General features: G+C 34.8%; 1 long non-coding RNA gene across 1 annotated transcript; it reads right to left on the bottom strand.

Annotated features, from left to right (window-relative positions):
- Nucleotides 1–389: 389 nt before the first annotated feature.
- On the bottom strand, nt 390–12,851 carry LOC123551495 (uncharacterized). The gene is made up of 3 exons (XR_006686418.2): nt 12,201–12,851; nt 6,212–6,393; nt 390–4,222 (listed from the first exon to the last, which is right to left on the bottom strand). It is a non-coding gene; the product is annotated as an uncharacterized LOC123551495 (long non-coding RNA).
- Between the last annotated feature and the right edge of the window lie 13,127 nt (nt 12,852–25,978).

The following is a 25,978-nucleotide window of genomic DNA, read 5'->3' as shown; positions in this document are numbered from 1 at the left end:
GTGGAGCCTACATCTTTATGTTCTTGTAGGTATTTATATACATCTATATCTTTATTGAAGTATATTTTGCAAAGAATTTCCGACTATATTTAGAACGCACAGTCTTTTGCATTAAAGTGTAGTTCCGTACCAGTGAAAAATAAAAAAAAAAGATATTTTCAGTGTTTGAAACGGTGAAAATATCAATTTGATTTCACTGATATAATTATTCCAGTATTTCACCGTGGCACGGAAAAGCATAAAATAAATTCTACAGCCAATAGTAGATTTCTATTTTAAAACAAATTCTGGATGGCTTCCTCACATATAAGAATTCTACACCAAAAGCAAAGTTGTGAAGCGTTGAGTGGCAAGTGACTTGAAGTCAGTGAAATTAACCACTCGGCATCTGAACACGTGGGAGTATGTGTTTAAACAAAGTTTAACAACGTCGGAAGGCTTCTTCATGTTTTGTTTTGTCCGATTCAACAGAGTGAATGAAATTGTATACCCGATTATCTCTCTTTCTGTGTGATGTACTTGAATTCTTGAAACCTGTATCACACTAAGTGATAAACACGGCTCTGGTGTGACAAGAGGGCCAACGAACTAAGATAATATTTTCGCTTCTGTTTTACAGACTTCAAAGATAATTAATGGAATTAAAAGAATCCATGACATCCCTATCGCTTTGATGAATTTCTCTTTTGGTGGCATGCAAACATGCATTACATCAAAGAATTCCCTGATAATAAAGCTCTTCTTACAGTAGCATTCTACTTTTAAAAGGATTCAAAAGAATTGCACGATGCCTCGTAAACAACGTTCAGGAAGATGGAATTCATTAACATTCCTCTGAAGGACGCGTAAAGTTATTTAGAAAGCCGATTTTTGATTAGTTTCTCGTTTTCTTAGCTAATGCAAGCACACAGCACAGAGCAGGAGAAGATAAAGGGTCTTTAACGCGTTCCATTTGCAAAATAAACAAGCCAGGAACCGTTAACTGGAACCAGATATATCGTCTGTTTCTCCCGCACGCGCCCGGAATCCTCACGTGCCTAAAATAATTACAAACATGCACATATGGCAACCAAACTGATTAGAGTTTAAAAACACAAGATCTTAGTTCCGAAGATAAAATACGTTAAAAGGTGTTGAAATTTGTATAGTTTAGCGCATCACTCGTGGCAGATTTTTCTGTGGTATCTTTTTGTCTAACCTACCTTGGTTACCATGAAACAAATGTTGCCTACAAGATTGATTTGATCGTTACTCCTCAAGCATCCCATTACAGTGTTAATAAAATATATAGCAATGAAAAATCAATCTAAATTAAAGATCCAGCGATAGCAGACGACAACAGACGAAGTATAATGCTTTGGACCAAATGACGCTGATTTAGGAACAATGTACACGTATTAAGATTTTTATCATATTGCTAATGTGTATTAGATATATAGATGATATTACAAACCATGTCGAAAACTAATAACTCAAACAGCAGATGTACATGGGGGAGCAAGCTATCTTTCTTGTATTATTTCATAAATTAACCTTTGTTCTAACCAACGCGTAATTCAATACTAATCGACTTCACACGCCCGCATGTATCCTTTTTCGTTCTTTTTTTTTTTTCATTCCCCAAATCCAAACCTTTGTACGTACGTGATCGACAAGCATCTGTTACACAAGATGTTACAGCGTCCAGCCGAAATGCAACAACTGCTCATATCCGGCGTGAACATGAAGAGCACCATATGTAAATCATAAACTTTTACGTAAATTTAAGACAAAGAAGCAAAGAAACAAACTGAAGAGAGGAAATGACATTTGCAGGTAAAGCAGACGATCACTTGCTAAGGATGATGGGGCTGAAGGGTTTGCTTCCGTTAATTAATTAACAACTTCTGATCTTTCTGCGAAATATGAAAGTGCCTGTGAAACCCTTTCAAAAAAGAATTATTAATGATTTCTTGAGTGGTTAATTTAGGAAGAAAAAAAAGTATACAATTCCGGTAATGTTTGAATTTGAATTTGTGTGTGGTTCAGGAAACAGTGCTTGAATGACATTATATTAAAATACTTCAGATTTATGGTTAAAAAATGCCACACTTCATTTCCGTGCAGGATTTTTGCACTTTTAAACTGTCAGCAAGTTTTCGTTAAAATTTCTAAAGGAGGTACGTTTTAACGTTAATCTTTTTTTTTTTCGATATGAAAAAGCTGTTCTGTGTCACATTAAATATGTTTGACTGACACTGATTATAACCTTAGACAAGTTTACTAAAACAGTGATAAAATTTCTGCTATGTTGTCCGACTTTGGCACGTCCCAGACCCGCCAATCTTATTACGCGTGCCATGAGAATGCGCATTGTTTCCACGTGCGTTCATCTGGTTAATTGATTATATTGTATATACTGCGGCCTATTTTAGGCTTCATTGAAATAAAGAGAGTGGCTGTTTGAATCCATCACTAAATGCGGGATCTTGAATCAGCGTTTGTATGCATTAAGAATTAAATACCATATTCATGGCTTTAGTTCTTCTTTACTTCATTCGAAACACGCATTAAGAAAAAAGGGTTTTTTTTCTCGGTTTTTTTTTTTTTTTTTTTTTGTTGATGTTGTTGTTTCACCAGAATGTTTCAATTTTGTCACGGATTGTTTTATCTCAGGGCGTCTAAAACGTACTCTGTCCAACAGGTCAGAGTTCGTGTCTAATAGCGCGTGGTGTCATCACAACGCTTGACCTCGCCCGCGTGAAAAATTGCAGTCGTACAATTTTCATTGTATACAATTATACGACTTTATTACCCATGTTTATGAGTCAAGCAGAGGACCGGTAACTAAACGATTCTGACACAAACATTACCATTACTGTCAAAAACAATTTTCCTCCTTATTGATTCTCCTCATTTTGACATGGCGCAAGGCTAGCGGTGACAAAATCATCACACAACGTTGTTATAATTATATACAAAACTGACATTGTAACTTTATTCTCGCGTTTATAATTGCAACCTTTCAGTAAAAAAATGAAGCTTTCTTTTCTTGAAGAATGCATTAATCATAATCATCCAAGTAGACCTTTTTTCTATGCCATTGGTTGTCAACAAAAGCATCCAAAAGTAATCACAGATGTGTCTTTGTATACCGTTCTAGATTAGCTACAGAAAAGATCAATTTGTAAATTGACTAATTAAATGTTAAGTACAAGGTGACATTTGAACAGCAATGCATTATTTGCTCCTAACATATTTTACTCAAATACACGCAACAAATTAAAGTCTGCAGTCTTTCAGCGTGCTTGCAGTCACTTTTAAAAATGTTTATTTCACATAAAAATAAAACAACAGAAAGGTCGATTTTTATTCATCATTAATGCTTTGAGCTCCTGAAATTGAAAACAAAATGCTGATTTAGTCGCACGTACATTAACATCTGTGACGATCTAAGCAAACAGACAATATAGCGTGCATTTTATTAAACTTCTGTTACGTTTGAAGTGCTTAAAACCATTCTGTCTACAGGGAAAATAAATGGTTTTAAGATGAGCAGAATGTTTGAAATATTTCTCATTGTATTTTCCCAACAATGGTAGCTTGTCAATCTTTCAAAGAGTGGTCGTTCCTGACCTCATTTTCAGTGAAGTTGTAGAAGTTTCCGTTGCTTCTAACAGTCTAATGAACCGAGCATGTAATGAATTGTGTGCGTTGAAGGTTTTCCGAGTTTCATAAATAACACTGTTATTACTGAGTATAAATCTAGGTCATACGATGATAAATAAGCATGACTCTGCGCTTTTTTTACAAAGTAACTTGCATGATAGTGATGTATGTGTTTCTATAATTATATTTTCATCATTATCTTTTTTTAAATAAAGTTTACCTGCAGACAAGGTATAATTTACTTAACTGCTACAATCGGCTTTGAAAAGTGAGTATCATGTTCATGCGCAAACAAAATAGTTGATTATGTTGTCATGTCTCGATACAAATGTGTGATGATTAAGGTTAAGATAATTTCTGTATTCTTTCTTCAACTGTTACAAAGTCTAATGTTTTTGTCTTCTCTCGATCCCAGGATTTGATATGATTGTGAAATTGACAATTCACTGAAATTCCACAATACTTTGGAGATATTTTATAACCATGGCTCCCATACTTTCTTTGCTCGACGCCGAAAAGAAGCGATGACTGTCAGACAATTTTAATCATTATCCGTATTTAGGCTGAATTTGCCCTGAAAAGAGTCAATTATTTATAATCAAAAATATTTGAGTTCGGTAATCGCGACAATACTTTTATCAACAAGAAAGTATTTAGCTTTTTAGAAAACAAACTCAGGGACCGCAGTCACAGACTATAGACACGTAAATGCGGTAATTATGGTCAAACACAAACTCAGGGACTGCCGCAATCACAAACTCGGGGACCGCCGCAATCATAGACTATAGAAACTTAAATGCGGTTGTCCTGATCAAACACAACTTCAGTGACCGCCGCAACAACAGGCTATTAAAACGTTCATGCGGTAATCATGGCCAAACGCAAACTCAGGGACTCCCACAATCACAGACTATAGAAACGTTTATACGAAAGTCCTGGTCAAATAAAAACTCAGGGACCACTGCAGTCACAGACTATAGAAACGTAAATGTGAAACTCTTCTCAAGGACTGCCACAATCACAGACTATGGAAACGTAAATGTGAAACGCTTGATCAAATACAAACTCAAGGACTGCCATAATCACAGACTATAGAAACGTAATTGCGGTGCCCTTGATCAAATACAAACTCAAGGACTGCCACAATCACAGACTGAAGAAACGTAAATGCGGTACTCTTGATCAAATACAAACTCAAGGACTGCCACAAATACGGACTAAGGAAACACAAATGTGAAACTCTTGGTCAAATACAAACTCAAGGACTGCCACAATCACAGACTATAGAAACGTAAATGTGAAACTCTTGATCAAATACAAACTAAAATTCACACAATGGCTGTCACAATCACAGACTAGAGAAACGTAAATGTGAAACTCTTGATCAAATACAAACTCAAATTCACACAATGGCTGTCACAATCACAGACTAGAGAAACGTAAATGCGGTTCTCTTGATCAAATACAAACTCAAGGACTGCCACAATCATAGACTGAAGAAAAGAAAAGGCAGTACTCTTGATCAAATACAAACTCAAGGACTGCCACAAACACGGACAATGGAAACGCAAATGTGAAACGCTTGGTCAAATACAAACTCAAGGACTGCCACAATCACACACTATAGAAACGTAAATGTGAAACTCTTGATCAAATACAAACTAAAATTCACGCAATGGCTGTCACAATCACAGACTAGAGAAACGTAAATGCGGTTCTCTTGATCAAATACTAACTCAAGGACTGTCACAAACATGGACTATGGAAACGTAAATGTGAAACTCTTGGTCAAATACAAAATCAAGGACTGCCACAATCACAGTCTATAGAAACGTAAATGTGAAACTATTGGTCAAATACAAACTCAAGGACTGCCACAATCACAGAATATAGAAACGTAAATGCGGTGCCCTTGATCAAATACAAACGCAAGGACTGCTACAATTACAGACTGAAGAAACGTAAATGCGGTGCCCTTGATCAAATACAAACTCGAGGACTGCCACAATCACAGACTGTAGAAACGTAAATGCGGTGCCCTTGATCAAATACAAACGCAAGGACTGCCACAATCACAGACTGAAGAAACGTAAATGCGGTATACAAACTCAAGGACTGTCACAATCACAGACTATAAAAAACGTAAATACGAAAGTCCTGGTCAAATACAAACTCAAGGACCGCCGCAAACACGGACTATGGAAACGTGTATTTTAATATCAAGATGTTTACGTGCACATACTAATAATGAGTCCAACATGGGTGTTTTTTAAAGATTTTTTCTGCTTAACCCCAAAGTTTTAATTGAGTTCGTAAACATAAATCAAACTTGATCCAAATTGAATAAAATGGTATTATAAAATATGCCAAAAAGGGACTGTCTCAAAGAAATAAAAAGTAATCAGCGCCAGTATTCAAAGTACACCACTGAATTTGTTTGTTGTTGTTGAGGTGAGGTATACCGTTAGTGCGCGAGAAAATCCGAGAATTACAAACAAAACATTGTTTATTGTGCGACACTCCGTTCCGATTGATGCCCTGCTATCAAAATAAAAGATCTTACTATCAGACGTAAATCAAACAAATCAAAAGGGGTTTCGTGTTTTCTTAGATTTGCTTTGAAGCATCATCTCTGCTGATTTATGTTCAACTACAAATAAACGTCTGTGTCGTTTGGACTGAAACATTTTTGGCTAGCCTGTTTTTGCTTTCATCCCAGGTGCATGCGTGTATTTACACACTGCTCTGAAAAAAATAAACGCGTGAATTAATTGTATATCCATCAAAGAAAATATGTATGCAAAAATACTTTTCAATAAAGAGCTCTTTTCTTTATTTCTGTGAAACTCTATTAAATTAAGTTAGTCCTTTTTCTACCATGTATGCTTTGTCTTAAAGCCTGATTTTTCCAGACATAAGGATATACCCAAATATAATAGATAGGGTCATGTACTTGATAAAAAAAATCTGGATTGATTGAAACAATATGGACCTCCAGCAAACCATACTTTTGATGACATATCGCGTATGGAAAAAATATTTCATTAAAGAATTTAACAAAACTTGTGGCATTTGTAGTTCTTAAATTTATTTAATTTCTACAATATGATCATTAAATGTATACATAGGTCCGTGTGTTCCCAATTTTGGGATACGAGTCCGTGACAAAAGAAAACACAAAATTTGAAGTTTATTGTATTTCTTATTTGATAAAGAACTGAAACTAATTAACTTTTTCAAATTCATGCCGTGAACTGGGAACATTTGAACATTCTCACCGTTATGATGTCTTAAACTTTAACCTGCAGACGGCATTTGATTCTGCCTTTGCGACCAGTGCAGAACAAGATCAGCCTGGCCTTGCATTCTGATCCTGGTCTTCTCTATTCGCTATTCAGTCAGTAAATTTTCAGTGATAACCCCTTCAAATAATAACTGATACTGCCCGAATTGAATGACAGACCAGTCCATTTTAGAAAATTTAGCAGGGTAAATGTTAATACGCTTTCTCTGTTCATTTCTTCACGACTTACTTTTTAAACAGACAGACCGTATTTTGTTATTCTGTGTGATGCCACATTTTTTATGTTTTTTTTTCTTTTTGTTTGTTTTTACGAAGATACTAGTTTACTTGATGAAACTTGCACGTAGGCAGGAGACATTATTTAGCACCGCTGGTCCAGTTCATTACTTTCTGCAGTTCTTGTTAATACAGTATCCTTTAACAAGTAATTAAAACGAACTTTAGTCGTACGACTGCAGTAAAACTTTCCTTGCCACAGATATATGGGGCAGATTTAATGAAAATAGACAATAATGACGAATTCATTTGGAACTAAAACTGGTATAAAACTGCAATGAAAACAAATTGGCTTTCCTCGGGTGATAAAAACGCTCCGGTGGCGACGCCACGTGGTCAACACATACCAACACCAATAATTAATGACAAAAATTTCCTATAGATACTGATATACTTGTGCATCTGGGTGGCAAAATACGAGATGGGATTTTGTGACACCATAAACACCAAGCAATTAACATCTTGTTGATATAGTATTCAATTGCTTGAAGAGTGTAAGTTTTCCTCCTCCCATTCTATAAGTTGTGCTAAAATGTATTGGTTCCGAATCGCCCGCCCCGATCAGTTATTTAAAATAATAGCTAGACAGATAGATAGATGTTTTTATTTCCTCCTCGAGGGAGCGCAGAAATTTTACTCAAAAGTGTTTTTACTGACTAAAAGAATAAAAGATTAATAAAATGCAATATTGTTTTCTATAGCCATTGATTCTATGCTACTAGTATATAACTGACTGAGTGGGCTAGCATATACTAGAAAAGAAAGTTGGTTGCACGATTGTGATTCTAAGTCTCGCCATGTCTATCGTTACAACATAGGGTTGCTGTAAAGTTGCGATGTTTCTGAGGCGCATCGTGAATTTCTACACAAACAAAGAAAGTTTTGAATTATGTTTGTAAATCAGAAAGTCATGTCCATGGCTACAAATTAGGAAAGTATCAAAGGCTTGTCGAGCTGTGTGCTATTCAGTTCAAACAATATATGTTATACTGGCAAGCCACTCAATAAGTATTTTATGACATGACATTAAGTAAATATTGTTTTCTTCAAGTTTTAACTTTAGCTCAACAAAATGTAATGTAATGTTGAACTATAGACAGGTCAAAACACAAATATGTATCGGCGATTTAAATTAGTAAATTAATGACCAGGTTCTGTGCTCGAGCCTCATTGGTGCTAGATTCTATATAATCGGATGATGTTAGTTTCCGGTCACGGTGACCGCAATAATTTAACTTTTTTATTCCCAAGAAATTTTACATGAACAGTAAGTATTTCACATTTTTGGAATTTTGTTTTAAAGTGTTTTGCTACTCCCTTGGTGATGCGGAAATGTTGTTATGTTGTTCGCTACAATAATTGCTTTATCAGGCAGTTAGAAATAAAAACACATTTCAAGGTCATGTTGTACTGCTTTTTCAAAACAACAACAATATTCTGTCCTCAAACCGTGTCAGGTTGTAACAAAATGGGACTGTACATATGCGGGTGTTTTATTTACTCCGTGATAAGCCCTGTCAGATTTAGAATCCGCCGGCGTCGAAGACCAGGGCATTTTGAACAGGAATAAAAAATTTACAATTTGCATAGTATTCGATCATGTTTATTTATATCATTCAAGATCGCGCGAAGAGATTAAACCGCAAAAAGCACTTGATTCATTACCGAAAGGGAAAGAAAAATGCATATTTATTGCTATAATTTTTGATATTGGGATCCTGACATACTTTTTTTTCATAAATGTGTCAAACGGGTGTAAATTTAGCTTTCGTTAATTTCACAGGGTTCGATTAAAGTGTGACATCAAGCCTCAGGCAGTACGTAGTTCGGATCGAATATATCTCCTATTTCCGGGAAAGACATAGTGTTTTCAATAAAAGTTGATTTGGTGTGAATCAAATTTATACGTAACAGGATAATAAATCAAGCCCGTTGTTATTATAAATTTTAGCATTAACATGATTAACCGCGGAAGGTCGAGGGTTCGCTCCGTGACCGCGTCGTACCAAAGACGTGAATATGGTTCAAGTATAGCTAGGGAAACTTCCCTCACTCGTATAGCTAAAATTTCAGACTATAGTTAAGTTACAGAAGCCAGAACTAACACTCGCAGTGATTGATACTGTTAGAAATGATATGGCTTTAACAGTATTAAATAAACTTTTGCTATATGTTCTATATAAAATTAACAATCTTCTGAGAGCTGTAACACATAGCCAGGCCTATTCTAAAAAGAATTACTAGCCTTACGTTCTTAAATGACATATAATCCACAAAAATACACCAAGAAAAGTAGGGGTTATGTAATACTTTTGTCTGACAGGTCAACACTATGGAATATCTTCCAAACTGACAGCAAAAATGTAGGTATGAACACATGAGTAATATGATTTGTTTACATTTCTATAAATGCAAAAAATCTCCTTGAAAATGCTACCAAAATGTAAAGTATAAGGTCCACAATGAAATAAAAACAGGAACTGGTTTACATAAAACATGAAAATGTCACTTTAGCTGGGAAAAATAGGGGAGTTTCTTCTTTCAGCTCGGAAATGCTGCTTGATTACATATTTAGTACCATTGTTCCTTTGAAGTGCCGACGATGATTAATTAATTATAAGTGTAGAACTTGTTTTCACAATCTATCTGAAATCATAACGCTAAATGGACTCGGTGATAAAATAAAAAATAACAATGGCCCCAAGTAGGGTCGTTCCATCAATGAATGACCCAGGCGTAGGCGACTGCACACTTTTGTGAAGGCTTACCAAATTTATGAGACCCCAAAAAATGCAAAAATAACATCATGGCAGACTGAAGGTCATAAATCCAGGGAGTCATACATTAGAAAAAAAAAGTAATAAATAATTTTGTACTAATTGGGCATAAAGCTCCATTAAAGTGCGCATGCAGATAGCACGAGTTCATTTGCCTGTAGACAGGCTTATCAGGGCCCCATTTATTAGATTTTATCGGGGTTTCTGATTAATGCAGTTAATTGTCCCCTAAATCGTGTTGAAGATTAGAACGGGAAAATTAAGCAGATGCGCGTGTTATGCATTAACATTATACTACATTACGAGATATGATGCAATATCGAATGAGCACTCGCGTGGCCAGACTACCAGAATATATCAAGATTTACAAAAAAGATTGGCCTTTTGCGCAGTTACGTTTTTCTCCAATACCATAAATTTATTTTTGTACATGAGAGATGTACCATAGGACAAAACAGTTAAAATGAGTCCATGCTCCACCCCCACCCTCACCCCCTCACCCCAAATTTTCTCGTACGAGACTTGGACATCAAGTAATCATGTATTATAACTTGAAATTAATAATCGCAACTTTTTACAAGCGGAAGTTTTTTTTTTGTGTGCTATATATACAAAAGAAAAACCTCATAATCAAAAAAAGGCATTTTATCACCCACAACGACGTGATAAAATTACATTTCTGGGTCACTCTGATCATGTGCTATAGTATGACTAAGCCGGAGGTGCTATATAAGTTCACCCAGTAAGCGCGTTAGTATAGTACACACTGTTCTTTTGAGTGGTTTAGAGAATTTGTCAATATTATGTAAGAGTTCACGAAAGAGAGAGAGAGAGAGAGAGAGAGAGAGAGAGAGAGAGAGAGAGAGAGAGAAACACAACAAAACCTTTACACAATCTAGGATAAAAGTACATTTACTGCTGAACTTGTGAAGTGCATTCTCATTAAGATGATTACGGAAAACCACAACATTTCGTGCTCGAGCGGTTGGCTGCTTCAGACTCATGACACCATGTTTCTCAGTGCACATACGCACAAAAGGGCAAGCACAACATTTTCGAGAGTAAAACGATTTAAGGTTTAGGAGTATATATTCAAAACACAAAAAATAGACAGAAATGCTTGATTAACGAACAACATCCTTTCCAATCTTTTACCTGACCATTACATGTTCTGCCGTACTGTACCGTACGACTGATACTTAAAACATTCTGAAAAGGTTGTCCCCTTTGAAAATGAATGCCATTTGTAAAGAATTCAAAATTCATAATTTTATCATAACATCACTGAACATAAGGGCTGGAAACTTTCCACCTAGTTATGTGATGCATGGAAACGAACATAATGTAACAGTTCTTTGAAAATGATCAGTTTTTAAAGGCGTTTGACTGTCCGGAAGTGGGATTCCTTTAGGCAGCCCTCTTCCGGAATTCAATGTTTATATCTACTCACACTTGATTCGTAGAGTAATATACATGTTTTACAAGTTGTTCAATTTTCATGTGAAACAACTATTTCTTTCTATGATTTGGTGTTGTTTGATTTTTTTTTCTCAAAACGTAATGCTAAGCGTTAATCGTCACCGCTTCACAAAAATAAAATATTTCGCTTTGTTTAAGAGGTGATGTGTAATTTGTGAATTGACTCGCATCATAATGTTAGGTAGGACTGAAGTGGTTTTAAGTGATTTCTATGGTAACCATTTTAACAAAAGGGTAAACACGGAAAAACACTTAATTTGTAAACACACTAACAGATCCGGTGCTGGATGTGACTGAAGTTGTACATAATAAGATCTGAGACAGGATAAACAAAACCGGATCTGATACATTAGCAGCATTCGGACATTCTTTGCAAAAAAACAAAACAAAAAAACAAAGGGTTAGCCTTTTTTGTTTCAATCTACATATCTATCCGGTTAATGTCGTTAATATTTCTTAAATTAACTGTGTTTATAAACGATGTAAAGAAAGTTCTGTCTATATTAGATTACTTACATGTAAAGGACAATAACTGGAGTCCATATAACTGACTGAAAAATGTTAGAATAAAAAAAGGATGATATTCCTGTTTATTTTTAAAAGTTGTTATTTTTATCAATGTAATGTATAGGAAATGTTTTAATTAGCTGAATTCCTGTAGCAGCAATACGTCAACATGTCAACATCTAATATAACTGAATAACTATTATACTTACTTTCTTTGTTTTTGCTTAGCTCGTGTTCTTTTTCAGTTGGGACGAACTTTATTTATAATACATATCACCTTGACTAATCGTTCTTTTGGATGGAGGAGTAGGGGATGACAGCAGATCAACTGGATACCGAGGCTGGAAAAAATAATACAACAGAGACAGGCGCTTTAAATTCAGCGTGTGTGTCCATCTCTTCCTTGTTCATACATATGAAACTTTTAATATATATGCGATTGGTATCCCATCATAAAATACCCGGAAAATGACAGGTTTGTTGGTTTCCCCGACTACTGACATGTTTCTATAAATTACACCGCCTTGTAAGCTGATCCTGCACAAAAAACTGCAATACTTGATAACCATGGCATTTCCTAGGACATAAAAAAAGTATTTTAAAAAATAGTAAAAAAAAAAGACACCTTTAAAAACAACAAACGCCGGGAACTTAGGCAATGGTCATAGCATTGTCAAATATACCCGTATTAGTATTGTCTTCGGACACCAAAAAGGGAAATCACGGTCTGCTGTTACAGCTACGGTGACCTCGGTTCATTTGAAACATTTTAACATTTTTTGTATGTCAATGGCTTTGCTAATTAAACATTTAAGATATGCGAACTGTCGCTATCGTGTCATAGTTTATATGATACAATGATATATCAAGATAATATTTCATAACTATTTACTATGGATACGGCGTTAATACCTCATCCAAAACAAGTTACGGGGCTAATTGTTGCGGTGAAACGTGGGGGTCCTGCGCTATATCGCTAACAGCCACTGCTAGTATGCACTTAATGCTTTGTGCACTCTGTATTCAATCAACTTTACGATTAGGATCCTTCCACTCTTGACTCCACAAACAAATTCGTGTCACAACTTGTAAAAATAATCCTTGAGCAAATATTACGTCAGCACCGATGAAAATCAGCGCAATCGGTACGAATCGGTGAAATATATGACACCGTTTAATAAATTGGAGTGGTGGGTATTTGGATGGGTTATTAATAATCGGACACTGGCATTTATGAATGACCAGTAATGAGATATCCTAAGGTAAATACAGTGGGTGGGGTAAATCTCATGCGTGAAATAACTTAGATGAACTGACGCTTATCTTTTGCTATCTTATCATGTTCCCCTTGACATTATTTCAATTAGGTATAAGAATTATAGGAATGTGATATACGTTCATAGCAATGATTGACCGCTGCTGATTGAATTAATCATCAAAATTGTGTTCGAAGTTCAAACTTTGTTTTCGTTATTACTATATTCTGTGACAGTCCTGTTATCAAATTAGTATGATATTGTTTGGTTTAATTAGATCTATTTTAAACAACAAACCAAGATTTTTGTGGGATTGTTTCATTCATATATGCGCATTATGGTAGTAAATGTATTATTTTTAACCAATTTACATAATGTTAATTATAGACCGAGGCCTCGTACTGTACAAGGACATAGATCTAATAAACATGCATTTATTTATGTATGGTAAATATATATGCCTTTAGTCTTATCAAAGGTGCTTGCAAAAAGTCGTAATTTCAGCAGGAAATTTCGTGTTATGGCCCTATGTAAATACCAAACGTTGAACTCAATTCGTTTTAGGATGCAGTATTTTTATTAACATTTATCAAATAATGGTATTTATTTCTATTAACTATAGTAACTTTCTGAAAAAAAGTCTATTAAAGAAATGTGTGCTTAATTAAAACTGGGATTAATGGCAAGAAATCTAAACAGTATTACAATAGTTTGTATATATCGCAGAAAAATTGTACTGTAGAAACGGGTAACTGGAGTGGTGTTTCCACTCAATTAAAGAACACTTTGCCGGACATTTTGTAATACCAAGAAACATATACTTTTAAAGTTACTACAGTGGTCTCTGCTGAGAGTAATCCAGTTTTAGCATGTATGTCCATGTTTCAAAGAAAGATGCTCAAACTTATGAATAGTTTATGAATCATACCTTATACCTTGAACTGTTCTCTTGAATTACACTTTCTTGTCAGTTTTATTGTTAATAATATACAAACATGATGACACTCGCGGTTTTAACATGAAGTTAGCTTTTACCTTATATTGACAAACGATGCACTTTGCATGTAAGCACTGAGAAAAGTACATAAAAGTTGAAGGGGAATGCGTATCTTATCTGACACAAAAGAAGGAAACTATCTGCAGTTTTACTAATGGGGTTAGGCCTTTTCCCTCCTTCAAATTAACGCCCATTGATATGTTTAAATGTAACATTTTTGATGGCAGTTAAATAATTATTATCTTTCAATCATGAAACCCTTTCAATCCTTTTGTACAAATTGTAACAACTATGTTCGGATGCCGCTGATTTATAACAAAGCAATGAACTGGTAGTGATAAAAATCATACAACTTTTAACTGATTTATGGTTAGTTAAATACTTTTCAAATTTTCTCCTTAGGGACTATCATTCAAAAATCAAAGGAAAGTTATGTAACAGCGGCGTTTTAACACTAAAAAGTTTCTTTTCCGTTTCTTAAGAACACCCTTAATGTTTGGCTTAAGGGTATTAGAGGATTTTTGGCGGGAAGACAAGATTTTACGTATCTCATTTAGTATCTTGTTTTTGTGGTATTACAGGTATTATTAGCGGCGAATGTGCGGAAAATCTTCGTTTGATATTCGCAGTCTTAGAGCTTGGTTTGCGTTTTTGTGGTTTAATGGATCAGAAGTAATGGTCTACTTTCCGATTGTAAATTAAATTGTTTAAGTCCACTTGAAAGGCCAAGATGTAATCCAAGGAAATCATTTTCTACATGATTTAATTTCTCTAAAATTACACTATCGTAATATTTAATTAGTTCTTTAAAAAATTTAAACACCTATGATCTTGAAATGCTTTCCTTTGCAGTAGGGCACAATGACAATTATGGGTTTGACACAAAAGATGCGTGTTCGGCAACCTAGTTCTATATTTAGAATGTGGCTTTTCTCAGAGACCACGTTCATCGTGTAATCTTGTAAAAAAGAATGTCTTCTTCTTCACTATGTATGTCATACCTCTTTCGTGTATTTTTACTTAAAAACACTTTGATTCTTTCTTTGCTGTTCTGAATCTATCACAAATTCTTTCAAACGTGTCGCTATTGCGAAAAATCTGGTTCAGGAGGGAAGTAGCTAATTTTTATGATAAAAAAGGTACAGATGATTGAGAATTTGATCAGAAATTGGTAAAACGATATCACTCCAAAATTGTAATTTAAAGGGTTACATTGTCATTCAATAGACATCCCCACAGAGTAAGGAAGGCGTGTATTACTTTACTTGCCGTACATAAAAAAGCGATTTTAAGGTGGAATGCGCCCCAAATTTTTTTTCCGAATTTCGTCCTGAAATTTATTCTATACAAAATTCAGGATATATGCGATAAGGTTCCGATTTTACTTTGTCGCCATATTGTTTGAGTTTTTTGCTATTGTGTCACAAACATGGCCCCTGACGTCACTTTTCGTGCAACGCCCAGTTCCGAATGCTCTCGGCATTTTTCCTTTCCTGCGCTCTGAATGTCATAAAAATGAAAAATACAAAATAAATTTCACTTTGCATTTAGAAAATGCTACTCAGTGATACAAAATTCAGCGAAATAAGATTGACGCTTAAGACGTCAGGGACGATATTGTGACGTCAGAACGGAAAATCTCACATCAAGTTTTGCTATAAATTTTGCCTTAAAATCCAGTTTATAAAAAATCGGCTCGATAAAAAAACGTATAACTTGGTATGTTGTTTCACAGTATGTGTACGTCTAGCAGACATATATAAACTTAGGGGTCACCGACTTTTATTTTTCAATATTTGACGATATTTTACCCCTACCCCATTAAGAAATTTCACGCTTAATCGTGTTTTCACGCTAAATCGTGTTTTATTTAACAAAATAATCTAAATAGTATGCGAAGTTGCATGTATCAACGGTAAATCGGAAAGTATTGAGATACATAAGGGGAGATTCGCTAAGAAAGTGTTAAAGAAAAAGTCAGATTTTTTAAAACATGTAATAAATTGAAACATTCAGTGATTACGGACATGTTCCGAAAAGAAGAATTGTAGATATGAAATGTAGATATGAAATATCTTGGTGAGATATTTGATAAAGGGTGTAAATCATGTTAACGACATGTCGTATCTAAGGATATTATCGAAAACAAGAAATATCTTTAACAAGAAATATCTTTAAAAATGATGGTCGGCGAATTGTAATAAGGAAAGAAGTTTATGAATTTTTCATCTAACATTCATCTTTCATCTAACATTTTTCAAATTGCAAAACTAAACACCGCACTTTAACAATTTAAATGGGTCTCTTTTAATTTTTCGCAAAGGTTTCGTAGGGTTGCATTTTTTTTCGTTTATCCTTAGACGAATAATTACAGCAGTAGTTTGATGAAGATTCATGAAGCGGTTCATGACAAGAGGTCATTAAACGTGTTTATATTTTTAGCTAAATTGGTCCATATCCCCATTTGTAACAAATAGCAGGAAACCTTACGATATTGTTACACATCGAGTTTGATAAAAATCCATTACATTTTAGTGGTTAATCAGAAGAAAGGCATATCTACTTTTAGCTATAGTGGTCCCTAATAGGGCCCAAGTTCCTATATAAATAAATTTGGAAGAGGACCTTATAATGATGCTCCAGACCAAGTATGACAAAGATCCACCAAGCTGTTCATGAGACGCTGTATAAAGGCATTTCTAGTTTTAGCTCTAACAGCCCCTAAAAGGGGTCAAATGTCCCAGCTGAACAAAGTTGGCTGCGGGCCTAATAAAGATGCTACAAATCAAGTTTGATTAGAATACATGAGAAAAAATCAATTAAAGGATTTTTTTATTTATTATTTTTATTTATTTATAAAATAGGCCAACTGATCCCGCTTTAACAAATAGCATATCCGCTATTCATGAATCTTTGGACAATGACGTCACATCTATAGAAAAAGTGAAGGTAAAGCAAAACATACAATTGTATTTATTTCAATATTTCTGTTTCATAAGCAAAGTTTGACCGTAGTCATATCACATAGATAAATTGTAGGCAGCGTACCTTCATTTCAGTGTAATAAGATTCAGTCATTATATAGCATATATATAATGAAACAGATTTCAACTGAGTTCAATATTTGCATACCATACTAAAGAAAAATATTCATATATAATCAATCAGTTAAATAATTTATAACAAATATATCAAAGCAAACAAGTACTCATTTTAATATGCAATTTGAATAAGTCACAAAGCAAGAAACTTTTCATATACAGACGACAATTGTAACAAGGAAAATCTTTTAAAAAGCACTTCTCTACATAAAAGACTCTTATCACACCCTTATTCATGTGATACGCAGACCGTATTCAGCTCTTTCTTTAATTTGATATATGTTGGTATTTGAACAGGTTTTTATCATATTTATTAAACTTACTTATCATTTTGAGATATATCAATATTCTTGCTAAATATACTGAGCCAAAGTTAGCTTTAAAACTGTGAACAGCGTCGTTTAGGATAAACGCTTTGTCTACATTTCACTCAGCGTAGCAGATTCAACAGAGTACAAGAAATTAATACTCTCGTCCAATCAGGCAGAGTGTTGCATAAATCTTCCATTTTGATAAATTATCTATAATGTGTTTTCAAGCAGTTAGATTTGCAAACTGAAGTCACGTGGCATAGGTAACGAAAACGAATTTAGACGGCGTCGCCGAAAAAAGATGGTCGGCGTGATGTAACTGAAGCACAAGTTATACATAGGCAGAAACATGTATTTTTAAATCTTTTGGCAATGTTGAAAGGGGCCTCTGTGAAGTTTTGTATAAATGAAGACAGTAGTTGTGAAGAAGACTGTGTTTAGAAATTGTGGAGGGACACACGACGGACAATCACAAAAGCTCACTTTGAGCCTTTGATGCTTAAAAGATGGTAACAGTAAGCAAACAATATTAAAATACGTTCTATACTTTATTTCTGGAATTGTTGGAAGCAATATGAACCCTTACCCTACTTCAGGTTATTATCAAATTTGTCTATCATTCAGAATATGTACAGTACTGTTTTCACCGGAAAGATTAATTTAAAATTTAGAGTCTAAAATTTAACAGTATTGGACATGTTGTTGCAGATTAGTAATGATTCTCACTGGTTAGAAATTGTTGCTGTAATGCAGGGTAAGAGTTAATGACTGTTAACATATAATAATCTTTTTGTAAAAACAAAACTTAAGGAAAGGAAACTTAACAAAACAGAAATAACTTAACAAAACAGAAATATGTCCGGATGAGCAGATGAATATTTGGTTACGCATACCTGTTCAAGTGGTACGCATACAACCCGATGGTGCTGCTCTTATAGAGGTTATAGATGACGAACGCGTTGTCATTTCACTCAGTGTCACACATGACTCAGAGTGAAAGCATTTCAGGCTTTCCTTCAGTCAGCGCCGCTCTTACAATATCTCTCATTATGGCTGAAAATACCTAGAATACCTTACCAAGCAATCCGATTGGTACATTATTCAGGCAGCATAAGGTCATACGAGGTCATAAAATCGTGCTTAATACGGCACGCCGAAAAAACTTGTTGACTTTGTTCATTGGTTAAATTTTAAAAGTGTTCAGAATGTGAACACGAAACTATAATTTCTACATCCAGGACATTCGGAGAAACAGATAGGACTTTTACTAAATCTCCGTACTCCGTAAATCTGAACGCTGCAACTGGTGAGGGTTTTATAACATCTTTTCTAGTATCTATTACTTTATTACTTTGAGTTTGTTACTGCATTTGATTAAAAGGTTTCCGTCAAGAAATGAATTCTTTGCATCGGACCTGCAGCTGTGCTTAATTGTAATAAAAAGACACTGTCTGAAGAATAACTTCTCTGCGTCGGACCAGCTGCAATACTTTATCGTCATCTGAAGATATGTCTTTCAGAAATAAAGTCTCTTCACTGGACTAGCTACTCTGCCTAACTGTGACCTCTCTGTCACTTTGTCTCTCTCTCTCTCTCTCTCTCTCTCTCTCCCCCCCCCCCTCTCTCTCTCTCTCTCTCTCTCTCTCTCTCTCTCTCTCTCTCTCTGTCTCTCCGGTGGGGCTCAAACTCCGAAACTCGCGATCCAGAGGCGAACGCTCTTCCACTGAGCTATAACTGCACACGATTTCCACTTTCAGTGAAGTAATCTTGTCTGGAGCGTCCGCCTCCGGTGCGAAATATCATGACTTTGATCGCCAGTCGTTTACCAAGAATGTGAAAAATGATACCATTTGCTCAGCTTTATGCGGATAGAATAGACTCTTTTCTCAACTCGTAATCTTGCATGAATGAGATGTGTGGAGATTGATGTCTAAATTAGTAGAATTTATTTCATGATTCACCATATATTAATTAGTGTAAAAAAATAATAATTTCTTATCAGATATAGGATCCGATATACTATTTTCGTGCTGATTATACATGTAAAGTGGAGCAACCGTCTGCCATGCGTCGATAAATATTTCTGGTAAAATCAGGCAAATGCTCATTTCATAAAATTACATTTGAACGAACTTTCTAAATGTTAAAAACATGTTAAAGAACCTATTTTCACGATATTAAATCGACAACGGACCACATACAAGCTTTTTTACAAAGCTAAGTTAGCATTTGCAAGAGACTGTGTTGAACGTAAAAACTATTCTTCAACCTCTGAATTTGCATTTTGAAAACATCAATAGGAAATAAACAATGGATAGTAAATAGTGGATATTGTCCGTAAGTATTGATCTGGCACTCATGAATATTCCGTACATTTCCGTATTTTAATTCTCCGTGTCCGGACCTAAATAGCTTAAATATTCTAGATGATAAACAAAATATCGCATGTGCAAGTAGCTGCGGGGACAAACCGATTATCCATCAATCTCGGGGTTGTGGGTTCGAGTCCTCTGTCTGATAATCTATTTTTCAAATTTCATCTCCAAATTTTACAGGCCGGAAAATTAAAACTTATCTGATAAAATTTTATGGTTCATTTATTGAAAGAAATACACTTGTATTCAAGATATTTTGTAGAATGTGTCGAGTAAAGGTATCTTAGATAAAAAGACAAATTACTCCCGAAAATTGATACTACAACTGAAAACAAATTAAAATGCGTGAATATTGTCGCAAAGAAATGTAAGAATACAAGCAATAACGATAACACTACATTACGTTTTGTACATTGAATTATACAAAAATGGTGTGAGGTAATTTTGAACCCTCGGTAACGTGCGTGGAAGTCAGACAGTTAATCTTTTCAGGATACAATATTGCGTAAAGTAACGAAAACGCCCGAAAATATTAGTGAAGATTAATGCCAGGTTAATACTTACGAACAAAAGTATAAAATATATACATTTTTTTTTCAAAGTTGTTGTCTTATCTTCTGCAGTTCAGATCGAATATATCGTGAACATTTCTTATAATAAAACCATCTCGTTTTTAACACGAACGTAAGTTGTGCAAGTTGAAAACGCATTCTTTTTAACTCTAACGTCATATAGCCTAAAACCATGTGGGGGTGGGGGTGAAGTTATATTATATTGTGAAAAATAGAAGTCGGTGACCCCTAAGTATTTATGTGTCTGTTAGACGACCACATACTGTGAAACAGCATACAAAAGTTATACATTTTTTTATCGAGCCGATTTTTTGTAAACTGGATTCTAAGGCAAAATTTATAGCAAAACTTGATGTGAGTTTTTTCCGTTCTGACGTCACAATATCGTCTTTGACGTTTTAAGCATCAATCTTATTTCGCTGAATTTTGTACCATTGTGTAGCATTTTCTGTACGCAAAGTGATAATTACTTTGTATTTTTTATTATTATGACATTCAGAGCGCAGGAAAGGAAAAATGCCGAGAGCATTCGGAACTGGGCGTTGCACGAAAAGTGACGTCAGGGGCCATGTTTGTGACACAATAGCAAAAAACTCGAACAATATGGCGACAAAGTAAAATCGGAACCTAATCGCATATATCCTGAATTTTGTATAGTATAAATTTCAGGACGAAATTCGGAAAAAAAATTTGGGGCGCATTCCACCTTAATAAGTTTTGGACTCGTTTAACGTATCGGATGATCTAATCTACGAAAAATTATTGCGAACCTAAATTGGTACGTAAAATAAGATACATGTGTGGGACGGCTCGGCTGTTTTTCCCTAATATTAATTTTGTTCTTATTTGCGTGTGATAAAACCATGAAAACAAGGCGATGGGGAAGCTATTCGAGTAGTTTTGTTCACATTGTTCCCATACAAAGTCCGCATTTTATTTTGCAAATTTCATGAAAGGAACATATTGTTATCGTCCGGCGAGCATTATGTCCAGTGGTAGTGAGAAGTTTTAAGTAAGTGTGGTGACTTTTGCATCATTTTTATACCATGTTCGTCTCGCCATTGCGGCTGTGGCTCACCAATGTGTTCTATGTAATTGCTGTATGGCGTGTGGTCCTGATATAACAAATGTCAGAAAGAATTAAGTCATGGCGTTTGATAGTTTGATCCTGACTGTGATTTATATGACTGTTCGACTATAATATTTGAGCCGCGGCATATGAAAACTAACATAGTGGGTTTGCGAACAGCATGGATCCTGACCAGACTGCGCGGATCCGCGCAGTCTGGTCAGGATCCATGCTGTTCGCTTTTAAAGCCTATTGGAATTGGAGAAACTGTTAGCGAACAGCATGGATCCTGACCAGACTGCGCTGACTATGTTGGTTTTCTCATGGCACGGCTCATATTATTTGCCGTTTATATTATTGAGTATGTTGTTTGTGGTGCATGGGTCATTTCCAAGGGATCCGAATCTGTTTTCCATCTAAATTTGTATAACGTATAACCATGATTTAATATCTCAATTAATGTACTTTGTGATATCCTGTAATGATTTAAAGATAAACTATCACAAAATTGTACGAATATTTTCTAACTTATTCGATTGAATCTGAATTCATTTTATATATATCGTATGATGACAATACATCAAAATACGTTTGATTTTATTGATACCAATAATTCAATAGATTTTTATTTACCTTACCTTGCTAAATTTCTATAATAAACTTGTCCATCTTTCAATTTGGACAGTACCATTAACTGGCAAAGGGGATGCTTACCAAAAAGATACTGACTGAATGGCGAACAGTGCAGATCATGATCAGACTGCATGATCTACACTGGTCGCAAAGGCAGAATCAATCGTGCCCAGCAAAATCACAAAATAGTGATAAATCGTAAAACGGCACATCATACTGTTTTTTTTTGCGTTATGGATACATTTTTACTGACGTAATAGTGAAATTCGAAACTGATCCAGCTGTGAATTAGCTTTACATAAATTTTAGAATCCCATTACTCATACATTGAATATTAAATTGGCTACTGCGCGTGTCTCTATAGGATTACCAAAAATGCCGTCTGCGGTTAGTGGCCTCACATGAAAAATTGATATGTTAGGTGGACTTAAAGACTTAGATATTATAAAGCAGCACTATAATTAAAATATTTTTGAAATTTAGCTGTTTATTCTGATATAAAGTGCAAATAAATATTTACGCATAAAAGACCTAAGATAAGCGACGGCCTTACCAACCTCCAAAAGCCTGATATGTAACTGTTTTTTTTTTCTCTCTGTTATATCGTAAAACATGCGTATTTAAAATCGATGAAAGAAGTGATTTTAATATAGGTTATGTGAAAAATATGCATTCTAAGCGTTCACAATTACGTACATTGTTTTTTTTTTGACAAATCTGGAGAACAAAAATGCGTTCGTATTTTTCATTTGTCCAAAAACATGCATTTTGTGAAAAATGAATTGTCAAAAGAGTCGTTTTAGTGCAGTAGTAGTTTATTCGTTTTTCTAAATTACTCCGAAATAAATGTTCCTTTTTCCTAAAGCCTATGACACTAATAGCTATGTATTTATACCATTTTGGGTGGACCAGCGTGGACACACATAAATTTTACTAATGTAGATAAATTGAAGTACATTAGGCTATTGGAAAGGTCCCAAATTGTCCAATAAGGACAAAACTATTCTGTCTGCTTAAGTGAAAAGGACATTATTTAAATAAAAAATCTTGTAAATTGGATTTCCGAACTGTTTGATACATGAGTCACTATTAAGTAGGGGAAATCTTTCATTTTTCCGCTAGTTATATGTTATTTATTACGCCACCGCTATTTATGTATGATATGAATTGATTTTATTCAACATGCACAATCCTAACCAAGCTACAGAAGATTTTTTTTCTAGCAGTAATGTATCGGGCAGTTTGTGAAATTAAGAACTTTGAGAAGTTAAGAAATTTCAGAATATTATTTTGTGTTGTGTTGTGTTGTGTTGCGTTGCGGTGCGGTGTGGTGTGATTCAATGTAATGTAATATCATAATGTAATGCAATTATAGTCCGTACAAATATATTTGCAGACTCAGCATTTTTCTTACCAACTACGTATATACAGGAGATAATTATAGTATTTTTTTATTTTGAAGCTGTGCCAAAAAGATGGGGCGCCCAGTATACAATGATAGAGCCAGGTGTGGTTTGACAGGAGCGTGGCATGTAGATGTCTAATTTGATACGTCAAAAGAAAAGAAAACATTTACATTTTTTGCTTAAATACGTTTCATTCTGTAAATTGACAGCACCCTTTTAGGAAGATGTGATGAATTAATGCTATTTAAGACGACTATCTCAAAACGGATATAATTTACCTAACTGGGCTTTGCTCAAGTCACAGATTTCCAGCAAGTTTAAAGGCATATTAAAGTTTGAAAAAATATAGAACGTTTTTTTTCTTTCTTTCTTGCAACGAAAACCTCGTTAATTACGAAATTGAAAGCATACATTACAGAAATGTAACGCCTATCTACAACAAAATTGTTTGGAACTCCATGAAATTCTGACCATGTATTTGGCGTCTGCTCCAATACATCATCTGCAAACGTCTATTTTACACTGATAAGCCCTTCATGCTGGGTTTATAATGAATAAACTGTTTATTTTTGACGATGCTATCATATTTTAGCGTGTCTATGGCTGTAGAAAGATAAGGTGCACACGTGCTAACAGAATATTTGGAATACTTGAAGAAGTAGACGCTGTGAATAGCATTTTTAGCCTCGTTTCTGGCATTATGACGCCTAGGTCAGTCTAGATAATGTTTGGATTGACCACACTTCCATTCAGGCGGCATGTGCTTATCTCTGACCTGGTCCAATTCAGCAAATTTTAAACGTGCCAGACCAGGAGAAGCAAAAGTTTGCAGTCACTGCACGAAAGAAAATATATCACAAGTGTAAGAGTGAAGAGTGTGCCATTTTGACCAGATTTGTTTTCTCGTGTATTAGTATGAAAATGTTTGTCATCAAAATCTCACGTTGGGAACACGTCTGCTGTCGTAACTGAATTGTCTAATTAAAATTACACGAACAATTAAGATAACTGAACCATTTTTCTATATATGTAAAGCCCCTTTGAACGTGTTTATCATGAAAGGGTTCTATATAAATCTGGTATAATAATAATAATATAATGATGATGTTGTCAAATAAAAAAGCCGTTTGTCTGTAGAGTGGACATCTGTCTTCAGGCCCATGAATTGTCTAACTGATTTATATAGTAAAATGCCATTAGCAGCTACAGTATCAAAACAACATCAAAACAGACCATTCTGCTGACTAAACTTTTTAAATTGTTAATGAAAACAACCATAAATATTTACTTAGTATTGATAATGACATAACAAAAGGCACAAGTTTGATACTTTTCAGCTTATAATTACATCGTTTTGCCAGCGGAACTAAAATAGCCGCAATTATAGAGGAATTTTGGCCTGGGGTAACTGTTAACACTATCTGTTTCTGTTGAAGTTACCTTGTAATTTCTAGTGTATATGTAATTTACATTATTTCAGAACAAAGCATTTTGGAGAGTAACAGATGGGAACAGGTACTTTTTATGTTATTTTATCCGAAATGGGACAATCTGGCCTTAACAGAAATTGGGCTTATCAGGCCACCTTGACCTATGATGCATGTACGAATCATGCACGCGATACGGTTTTCGTTATGGTGAATACTTGTGCTTCCACCAATGCATTCAATAGTAACGGTGCTGCAAATTTCATCTATTCATCAGCCTTATCACTAAAGAAGTTAAATGTTGAACAAGCAAATTCAGTGCATTTATATCCCCAACCAAAGAAGTTTTTTGGTGAACGAAGGGACTTTATTTTGAAAGATACTTGATTTCCAGATTTACACAATAATGTAGAATAGGGCTGTGCCTTCTTTCTTACCAAATCAAGGGAAAAAACTCTGTCCCATAGTGGTCTACATTTGTAATTATGTTTCCATCAATGTGTTACTTTTTGTTGGACTTTATAAATTAAAAAAAAATCAGTAACAGGGCAGTAACTCTGCAGTAACTGATAAGAAGAGCTCCTGATCAAGATGTGCACGCACCACTGTCCTATAGTGATCTCAGTTTGTTTAAAAGTGATTCATATTTGTTTAAGATTTCATGAAGATCCTTCAAGGATTATTTATAATTTATATGGGAATTTTCGGATTGTACAACAACATGTATCAGTAACTCTTAATTACTGTATAGATCTGGACGGAAGTTGTGCATGTACCACTATCCCATAGTCCTTCCTATTGTGTGAAGTTTCAAGAAGATCCATCGAACGGTTACTTAGA

Source organism: Mercenaria mercenaria, chromosome 4, assembly GCF_021730395.1.
Source record: "Mercenaria mercenaria strain notata chromosome 4, MADL_Memer_1, whole genome shotgun sequence".
Classification (NCBI taxonomy): domain Eukaryota; kingdom Metazoa; phylum Mollusca; class Bivalvia; order Venerida; family Veneridae; genus Mercenaria; species Mercenaria mercenaria.
The sequence above is the reverse complement of the archived record's forward strand: the minus strand, read 5'-3'. Positions and strand labels throughout refer to the sequence as shown.